We start from the raw sequence: 10,574 nt of genomic DNA, 5'->3' as shown, positions 1-10,574 counted from the left end.
AACTGTCTACGCTTTAATTGTTCCCTGGGGGACCAGTAGTAGTTTAAGAAGCACATCTATAGGCATTCTGTAACCTGTGGACGTTTAGACTGTTGATGAAACACAGAAATTGTATCGGGATTGAATGCAACATGCACCATGCGGACTTTTCTCCATGGCAGTAATGCCTCAATCTGTCTACGCTTTGACCGATTAATGCGAGACCAGTATAGGTTTCCGAAGCACATCTGGAGACTTCCTGTAATCTGTGGAATTGCAGAGTGTTGATGAAACACAGAAATTGGATCGGGATTGAATACAATAGGCACTATGTGGACTTTTCCGCATGGGAGTAATGTCTCAAACTGTCGACGCTTTGATCTATTCTGGGGAGACCATTAGTAGTTTCCGAAGCACATATGGAGGCATTCTGTAAGCTGTGGACCTTAAGAGTGTTGATGAAACACAGAAATTGCATCGAGTTGAATACAACAGGCACCATGCGGGCTTTGCCCAATGGGAATAATGTCTCAACCGTCTACGCATTGGTCGATTCCTGGGAGACCAATAGTAGTTTCCGAATCACAACTGAAAGCATTGTGTTGTCTGTGGACGTTCAGAGTGTTGACTAAACACAGAAATTGCATCGGGATTGAATACAACAGGCACTATGCGGACTTTTCTCCATGGGAGTAATGTTTCAAACTGTCTACGCTTTTATCGATTATTAAGAGACCTGTAGTAGTTTCCGAAGCACATCTGGAGACTTCCTGTAATCTGTGGAATTGCAGAGTGTTGATGAAACACAGAAATTGCATCGGGATTGAATACAACATTTACTATGCGGACTTTTCTCCATGGGAGTAATGTCTCAAACTGTCTACGCTTTTATCGATTATTAAGAGACCTGTAGTAGTTTCCGAAGCACAACTGGAGACTTCCAGTAATCTGTGGAATTGCAGAGTGTTGATGGAACACAGAAAGTCCATCAGGATTGAATGCAACAAGCACCGTGCGGACTTTTTTCAGTAGGAGTAATGTCTCAAACTGTCTACGTCTTGATTGATTCCTGGGAGACCAGTAGTAGTTTCCGAAGCACATCTGTAGGCTTCCTGTAATCTGTGGACCTTCAGAATGTTGATGAAACACAGTAGTTGCATCGGGATTGAATACAACAGACATTAAGCAGACTTTTGTCATATGGAGTAATGCCTCATGCCCTCTACAATTTGAGCGATTCCTGTTAGACCAGTAGTAGTTTCCGAAGCACATCTGGAATCAACCTGTAACCTGTGGACCTTCAGAGTGTTGATGAAACACAGAAATTGTATCGGGATTGAATGCAACATGCACCATGCGGACTTTTCTCCATGGCAGTAATGCCTCAATCTGTCTACGCTTTGACCGATTAATGCGAGACCAGAATAGGTTTCCGAAGCACATCTGGAGACTTCCTGTAATCTGTGGAATTGCAGAGTGTTGATGAAACACAGAAATTGGATCGGGATTGAATACAATAGGCACTATGTGGACTTTTCCGTATGGGTGTAATGTCTCAAACTGTCGACGCTTTGATCTATTCTGGGGAGACCATTAGTAGTTTCCGAAGCACATATGGAGGCATTCTGTAAGCTGTGGACCTTAAGAGTGTTGATGAAACACAGAAATTGCATCAAGTTGAATACAACAGGCACCATGCGGACTTTGCTCAATGGGAATAATGTCTCAACCGTCTACGCATTGATCGATTCCTGGGAGACCAATAGTAGTTTCCGAATCACAACTGAAAGCATTGTGTTGTCTGTGGACGTTCAGAGTGTTGACTAAACACAGAAATTGCATCGGGATTGAATACAACAGGCACTATGCGGACTTTTCTCCATGGGAGTAATGTTTCAAACTGTCTACGCTTTTATCGATTATTAAGAGACCTGTAGTAGTTTCCGAAGCACATCTGGAGACTTTCTGTAATCTGTGGAATTGCAGAGTGTTGATGAAACACAGAAATTGCATCGGGATTGAATACAACATTTACTATGCGGACATTTCTCCATGGGAGTAATGTCTCAAACTGTCTACGCTTTTATCGATTATTAAGAGACCTGTAGTAGTTTCCGAAGCACATCTGGAGACTTCCTGTAATCTGTGGAATTGCAGAGTGTTGATGAAACACAGAAATTGCATCGGGATTGAATACAACATTTACTATGCGGACTTTTCTCCATGGGAGTAATGTCTCAAACTGTCTACGCTTTGATCTATTCCGGGAGACCTATAGTAGTTTCCGAAGCACATCTGAAGGCATTCCGTAACATGTGGACGTTCAGAGTGTTGATGAAACACAGACATTCCATCGGGATTGAATGCAACAGGAACCATGAGGACTTTTCTCCATGGGTGTAATAATCTGAAACTGTCTACGCTTTCATCGTTCCCTGGGAGACAAGTAGTAGTTTCCGAAGCACACCTGGAGGCTTCCTGTAATCTGTGGACGTTCAGAGTGTTGATCAAACATAGAAATTGCATCGGCATTGAATACAACAGGCAACAAGCAGACTTTCCTCATTGGGAGTAATGTCTTAAACTGTTTACGCTTTGATGGATTCCTGGGAGACCAGTAGCAGTTTCCGAACCTCATCTTTATTAATTCTGTAATCTGTGGACGTTCAAAGTGTTGATGAAACACAGATATTTCACCGGTATTGAATACTGCAGTCACCATGCAAACTTTTCTCCATAGGAGTAATGTCTCAAACTGTCAACGTTTTGATCGTTCCCTAGGAGACCAGTAGTAGTTTCCGAAGCACATCTGGATGCTTCCTGTAATCTGTGGACGTTCAGAGTGTTGATGAAACACAGAAATTGCATCGGGATTGAATACAACAGACCAAATGCGGATATTTCTTCATGGGAGTAATGTCTCCAACTGTCTACGCTTTTATCGATTCCTGGGAGAGCAGTAGTAGTTTCCGAAGCACATTTGGAAACTTCCTGTAATCTTTGGACGTTCAGAGTGTTAATGAAACACAGACATTGCATCGGGATTGAATACAACATTGACCATGCGGAAATTTCTCCATAGGTGTAACGTCTCGAACTGTCTACGCTTTGATCGTTCCGTGGGAGACCAGTAGTAGTTTCCGAAGCACATCTGGAGGTTTCCCGTAACCTGTGGACGTTCAGAGTGTTGATTAAACATAGAAATTGTATCGTGATTGAATACAACAGGCACAATGCGTTCTTTCCTCAGTGTGAGTAATGTCTCAAACTGCAACGCTTTGATCGTTCCCTGGGACAACCAGTAGTAGATTCCGAAGCACATCTGGAGGTTTCCTGTAATCTGTGGACGTTCAGAGTGTTCATGAAACACAGATATTGCATCATGATTGAATACAACAGGCACCATGCGGATATTTCCCCGTGGGAGTAATGTCTCAAACTGTCTACATTTGGATCATTTACTAGGAGACCAGTTGAAGTTTCCGAAGAACATCTGGAGGCTTCCGGTAATATGTGGACGTTCGGAGTGTTGATGAAACACAGAAATTGCATCGGGACTGAATACAACAGACACCATGCGGATTTTTACTCCATAGGAATAATGTCTCAATCTGTCTACGCTTTGATCGATTCTGGGAGACCAGTAGTAGTTTCCGAAGGACATCTGGAGGCTTCATGTAATCTGTGGACGTTCAGAGCGTTGATGAAACACAGAAATTGCATCGGGATTGTATACAACAGGCACTATGCGGACTTTTCTATATGGGAGTAATGTCTAAACCTGTCTACGTTTTGATCGATTCCTGTGAGACCAGTAGTAGTTTCCGAAGCACTTTTGGAAGCTTCCTGTAATCTGTGGACGTTCAGAGTGTTGATGAAACACCGAAATTGCATCGAGATTGAATACAACAGGAATTATGCGGACTTTACGTAATGGGAGTAATTTCTCAAACTGTCTACGATTTGATCTATTCCTGGGAGACCAGTAGTAGTTTCCAAAGCACATCTGAAATCATTATGTAACCTGTGGACGTTCAGAGTGATTATGAAACACGGTAATTGCATAGACATTGAATACGACAGGCACCATGCGGACTCTTCTCCATGGGAGTAATGTCTCAAATCGTCTACGATTTGAACGTTTCCTTTGAGACCAGTAGTAGTTTCCGAAGCACATCTGGAATCATTCTGTAATCGGTGGACGTTCAGAGTGTTGATAAAACACAGTAATTGCATCGGGATTGAATACAATATGAACAGTTCAGAGTTTTCACCATGGGAGTAAGGTCTCAAACTGTCTACGCTTTAATCGATTCCTGGGAGACCAGTAGTAGTTTCCGAAGCCCATCTGGTGGAATTCTGTAATCTGTGGACGTTCAGCGTGTTGATGAAACAAAGAAATTCCATCGCGACTGAAAGCAACAGGCACCATGAGGACTTTTCTCCATGAGTGTAATGTCTCAAGCTGTATACGCTTTAATCGTTCCCTGGGGGACCAGTAGTATTTTAAGAAGCACATCTGGAGTCTTTCCGTAATCTGTAGACGTTCAGAGTGTCGATGAAAGACAGAAATTGCATCGTCATTGAATACAACAGGCACCATGCGGACTTTTCTGCATAGGAGTAATGTCTCAAACCATCTACGCTTTGATCGTTCCCTGGGAGACCGGTAGTAGTTTCCGAAGCACATCTGGTGGCATTCTGTAATCTGTGGACGTTCAGAGTTTTGATGAAACACAGAAATTGCATCGGGACTGAATACAACAGGCAACATGAGGAATTTTCTCCATAGGAGTAATGTCTCAATATGTCTACACTTTGATCGACTCCTAGGAGACCAGTAGTAGTTTCAGAAGCACATCTGCAGGCTTCCTCTAATCTGTGATCGTTCAGAGTGTTGATGAAACACAGAAATTGCATCGGGATTGAATAGAACAGGCACGATGCGGTCTTTTGTCATAGGGAGTAATGTCCCAATCTGGCTACGCTATGATCGATTGCTGGGAGACCAGTAGTAGTTTCCGCAGCACATCTGGAAGCATTCTGTAATCGGTGGACGTTCATAGTGTTGATGAAACACAGTAATTGCATCGGGATTGAATACAACATTCACAGTTCGGTTTTTTTTCAATGGGAGTAATGTCTCATACTGTCTACATTCTGATCGACTCCTGGGAAACCAGAAGTAGTTTCCGAAGCACATCTGGAGGCTTCCTGCAATCTATGGACGTTTAGAATTATGATCTAACACAGAAATTGCATCGGCCTTGAATACAACAGGCACTATGTGGACTTAACTCCATAGGAGTAATGTCTCAAACCGTCTACGCTTTGATCGTCCCCTTTGAGACCAGTAGTAGTTTCCGATGCACATCTGGAGGCATTCTGTAAAATGTGGACGTTCAGAGTGTTGATGAAACCATGAATTTCCATCGCGATTGAATACAAGAGGCACCATGCGGTCTTTCCTCCACAGGAGTAATGTCTCAAACTGTATACGCTTTGATAGTTCCCTGGGACACCAGTAGTAGTTTCCGAAGCACATCTGGAGGCTTCCTGTAATCTGTGGACTTTCAGAGTGTTGATGAAGCATAGAAATTGCATCGGGACTGAATACAACAGACAATATGCGGATTTTTCTCCATAGGAGTAATGTCTCAATCTGTCTACTCTTTGATCGATTCCTGGGAGACCAGTAGTAGTTTCCGAAGGACATCTGGAGGCTGCCTGTAATCTGTGGACGTTCAGAGCGTTGATGAAACACAGAAATTGCATCGGGATTATATACAACAGGCACCATGCGGACTTTTCTCCATGGGAGTAATGTCTCAATCTGTCTACGTTTTGATCGATTCCTGTGAGACCAGTAGTAGTTTCCGAAGCACATTTGGAAGCTTCCTGTAATCTGTGGACGTTCAGAGTGTTGATGAAACACAGAAATTGCGTCGAGATTGAATACAACAGGCACTATGCGGACTTTACTTAATGGGAGTAATGTCTCAATCTGTCTACGATTTGATCTATTCCTGGGAGACCAGTAGTAGTTTCCGAAGCACATCTGAAATCATTATGTAAACTGTGGACGTTCAGAGTGATTATGAAAAACAGTAATTGCATCGACATTTAATACAACAGGCACCATGCGGACTCTTCTCCATGGGAGTAATGTCCCAAACCGTCTACGCTTTGAACGTTCCCTGTGAGACCAGTAGTAGTTTCCGAAGCAAATCTGGAATCATTCTGTAATCTGTGGACGTTCAGAATGTTGATGAAACACAAGAGTTCTATCGGGAATAAATACAACAGGCACCATGAAGACTTTGCACATTGGGAGTAATGTCTCTAACTGTCTACGCTTTGATCGATTATTGGGAGACCAGTAGTAGTTTCCGAAGGACATGTGGAGGCATTCTGTAATCTGTGGACGTTCAGAGTGTTGACGAAACACAGCTATTGCGTCGGGATTGAATACAACAGTCACCATCCGAATTTTTCTCCATAGGAGTAATGTCTCACACTGTTTATTCTTTGATTGTTCCCTAGGAAACCACTAGTAGTTTCCGAAGCTTATCTGGAGGCTTCCTAAACTCTGTCGACGTTCAGAGTGTTGATGAAACACAGAAATTGCATCGGCATTGAATACAACAGGCACCATGCGGACTTTTCTGCATAGGAGTAATGTCTCAAAGCATCTACGCTTTGATCGTTCCCTGGGAGACCAGTAGTAGTTTTCGAAGGACGTCTGGAGGCTTCATATAATCAGTGTACGTTCAGAGTGTTGATGAAACACAGATATTGCATCGGGATTGAATACAACAGGCACCATGCGGACTTTTCTCCATGTGAGTAATGTCTCAAACCGTCTACGCTTTGATCGTTCCCTGGGAGACCAGTAGTAGTTTCCGAAGCACATCTGGTGGCATTCTGTAATCTGTGGACGTTCAGAGTGTTGATGAAACACAGAAATTGCATCGGGATTGAATAGAACATGCACGATGCGGTCTTTTGTCATAGGGAGTAATGTACCAATCTGTCTACGCTATGATCGATTCCTGGGAGACAAGTAGTAGTTTCCGAAGCACATCTGGAAGCATTCTGTAATCGGTGGACGTTCAGAGTGTTGATGAAACACAGAAATTGCATCGGGATTGATTAGAACAGGCGCGATGCGGTCTTTTGCCATAGGGAGCAATGTCCCAATCTGCCTACGCTATGATCGATTCCTGGGAGACCAGTAGTAATTTCCGAAGCACATCTGGAATCACTCTGTAATTGGTGGACGTTCAGAGTGTTGATGAAACACAGTAATTGCATCGGGATTGAATACAATATGAACAGTTCGGACTTCTCTCCATGGGAGTAATGTCTCATAATGTCTACGCTTTGATCGATTCCTGGGAGACCAGTAGTAGTTTCCGAAGCACATTTGGAAGCTTCCTGTAATCTGCGGGCGTTCAGAGTGTTGATGAAACACAGAAATTGCATCGAGATTGAATACAACAGGCACCATGCGCCCTTATTTTTTATAGGAGTAATGTCTCAAACATTTTACGTTCTAATCGATTCCTGGGAGACCAATAGTAGTTTCCGAAGCACATCTGGAGGCATTCTGTAATCTATGGACCTTCTGACTGTTGATGAAACACAGAAATTTCATCGGTATTGAGTACAACAGGCACCATGCGGACTTTGTTCAATGGGAATAATCTCTCAAACTGTCTACGCTTTAATCGATTCCTGGGGGAGCAGTAGTAGTATCCGAAGCACATCTGGAAGCTTCCTGTTACATTTGGACGTACAGAGTGTTAATGAAACACGGAAATTATATCGGGATTGAATACAACAGTCACCATGCGGACTTTGTTCAATGGGAATAATGTCTCAAACCGTCTACGCTTTAGTCGTTCCCTGGGGGGCCAGTAGTATTTTAAGAAGCACTTCTGGAGTCTTTCCGTAATCTGTGGACGTTCAGAGTGTTGATCAAACACAGACATTGCATCGCCATTGAATACAATAGGCACCATCCGAAATTTTCTCCATGGGAGTAATGTCTCACACTGTTTACGCTTTGATTGTTCCCTAGGAAACCAGTAGTAGTTTCCGAAGCACATCTGGAGGCTTCATAAAATCTGTCGCCGTTCAGAGTGTTGATGAACACAGAAATTGCATCGGCATTGAATACAACAGGCACCATGCGGACTTTTCTGCATAGCAGTAACGACTCAAACCATCTACGCTTTGATCGTTCCATGGGAGACCAGTAGTAGTTTGCGAAGGACATCTGGAGGCTTCCTGTAATCTGTGGACGTTCAGAGTGTTGATGAAACACAGATATTGCATCGCGATTGAATACAACAGGCACCATGCGGACCTTTCTCCATGGTAGTAATGTCACAAACCGTCTACGATTTGATCGTTCCCTGAGAGACCAGTAGTAGTTTCCGAAGCACATCTGGTGGCATTCTGTAATCTGTAGACGTTCAGAGTGTTGATGAAACACAGAAATTGCTTTGGGACTGAATGCAACAGGCAACATGCGGAATTTTCTCCATGAGAGTAATGTCTCAATATGTCTACACTTTGATCGACTCCTTTGAGACCAGTAGTAGTTTCCGAAGCACATCTGCAGGCTTCCTCTAATCTGTGAACGTTCAGAGTGTTGATGAAACACAGAAATTGCATCGGGATTGAATAGAACAGGCACGATGCGGTCTTTTGTCATAGGGAGTAATGTCCCAATCTGTCTACGCTATGATCGATTCCTGGGAGACCAGTAGTAGTTTCCGAAGCACATCTGGAAGCATTCTGTAATCAATGGACGTTCAGAGTGTTGATGAAACACAGAAATTGCATCGGGATTGAGTACAACAGGCACCATGCGGACTTTTCTAAATGGGAGTAATGTCTCAAACTGTCTACGCTTTAATCGATTCCTGGGAGAGCAGTAGTGGTATCCGAAGCACTTCTGGAAGCTTCCTGTAACCTTTGGACGTTCAGAGTGTTAATGAAACACGGAAATTATATCGGGATTGAATACAACAGGCACCATGCGGACTTTGTTCAATGGCAATAAAGTCTCAAACTGTCTACGTTTTAATCGTTCCCTGGGAGACCAGTAGTAGTTTCCGAAGCGCATCTGGAGGCTTCCTGTAATCTGTGGACGTTCAGAGTGTTAATGAAACATAGAAATTTATCGGGATTGAATACAACAGGCACAATGCGGACTTTTCTCCATGGGAGAAACGTCTCACACTGTGTACGCTTTGATTGTTCCCTAGGAGATCAGTAGCAGTTTCCGAAGCACATCTGAAAGCATTATGTAATCGGTGGACACTCAGAGTGTTGATGAAACACAGTAATTGCATCGGGATTGAATACAACATGCACAGTTCGGACTTTTCTCCATTGGAGTAATGTCTCATACTGTCTATGCTTCGATCGTTCACTGGGAGACCAGTAGTAGTTTCCGAAGCCAATCCAGAGGCTCCCTGTAATCTGTGGACGTTCAGAGTGTTGATGAAACACACAAATTGCATCGGCATTGAATACAACAGGCACCAAGCGGACTTTTCTGCATTGGAGTACTGTCTCAAACCGTCTACGCTTTGATCGATCCCTGGGAGACCAGCTGTAGTTTCCGAAGGACATCTGGAGGCTTTCTGTAATCTGTGGACGATCAGAGTGTTGAGGAAACACAGAAATTGCATCGGCATTGAATACAACAGGCACCATGCGGACTTTTCTCCATCTGGTTAATGTCTCAAACCGTCTGCGATTTGATCGTTCAATGGGAGACCAGCAGTAGTTTCCGAAGAACATCTGGTGGCATCCGTAATCTGTTGACGTTCAGGGTGTTGATGAAACAAAGAAATTCCATCGCGATTGAATTCAACAGCCACCATGAGGACTTTTCTCCATGGGTGTAACGTCTCCAACCGTCTACGCTTTAATCGTTCCCTGGGAGACCAGTAGTAGTTTAAGAAGCACGTCTATAGTCTTTCCGTAATCTGTGGACGTTCATAGTGTTGATGAAACACAGAAATTGCATCGGGACTGAATACAACAGGCACCATGCGGAATTTTCTCCATGGGTGTAATGTCTCATTCAGTCTACACTTTGATCGATTCCTCGGAGGCCAGTAGTAGTTTCCGAAGCACGTCTGCAAGCTTCCTGTAATCTGTGAACTTTCAGAGTGTTGATAAAACACTGAAATTGCATCGGGATTGAACAGAACAGTCACGATGAGGACTTTTGTCATAGGGAGTAATGTCCCAATCTGTCTACGCTATTATCGATTCCTGGGAGACCAGTAGTAGTTTCCGAAGCACATCTGGAAGCATTCTGTAATCGGTGGACGTTCAGAGTGTTGATGAAAAACAGTAATTCTATTGGGATAGTGTACAACATGCACAGTTCGGACTTTTCTCCATGGGAGTAATGTGTCAAACTGTCTACGCTTTGATCGATTCCTTTGAGACCAGTAGTAGTTTCCGAAGCACATTTGGAAGCTTCCTTTAATCTGTGGACGTTCCGTGTGTTGATATAACACAGAAACTGCATCGGCATTGAATACAACAGGCACCATGCGGACTTT

The sequence above is a fragment of the Schistocerca gregaria genome, unplaced genomic scaffold (genome assembly GCF_023897955.1).
Source record: "Schistocerca gregaria isolate iqSchGreg1 unplaced genomic scaffold, iqSchGreg1.2 ptg000480l, whole genome shotgun sequence".
Lineage (NCBI taxonomy): Eukaryota > Metazoa > Arthropoda > Insecta > Orthoptera > Acrididae > Schistocerca > Schistocerca gregaria.
The sequence above is the reverse complement of the archived record's forward strand: the minus strand, read 5'-3'. Positions refer to the sequence as shown.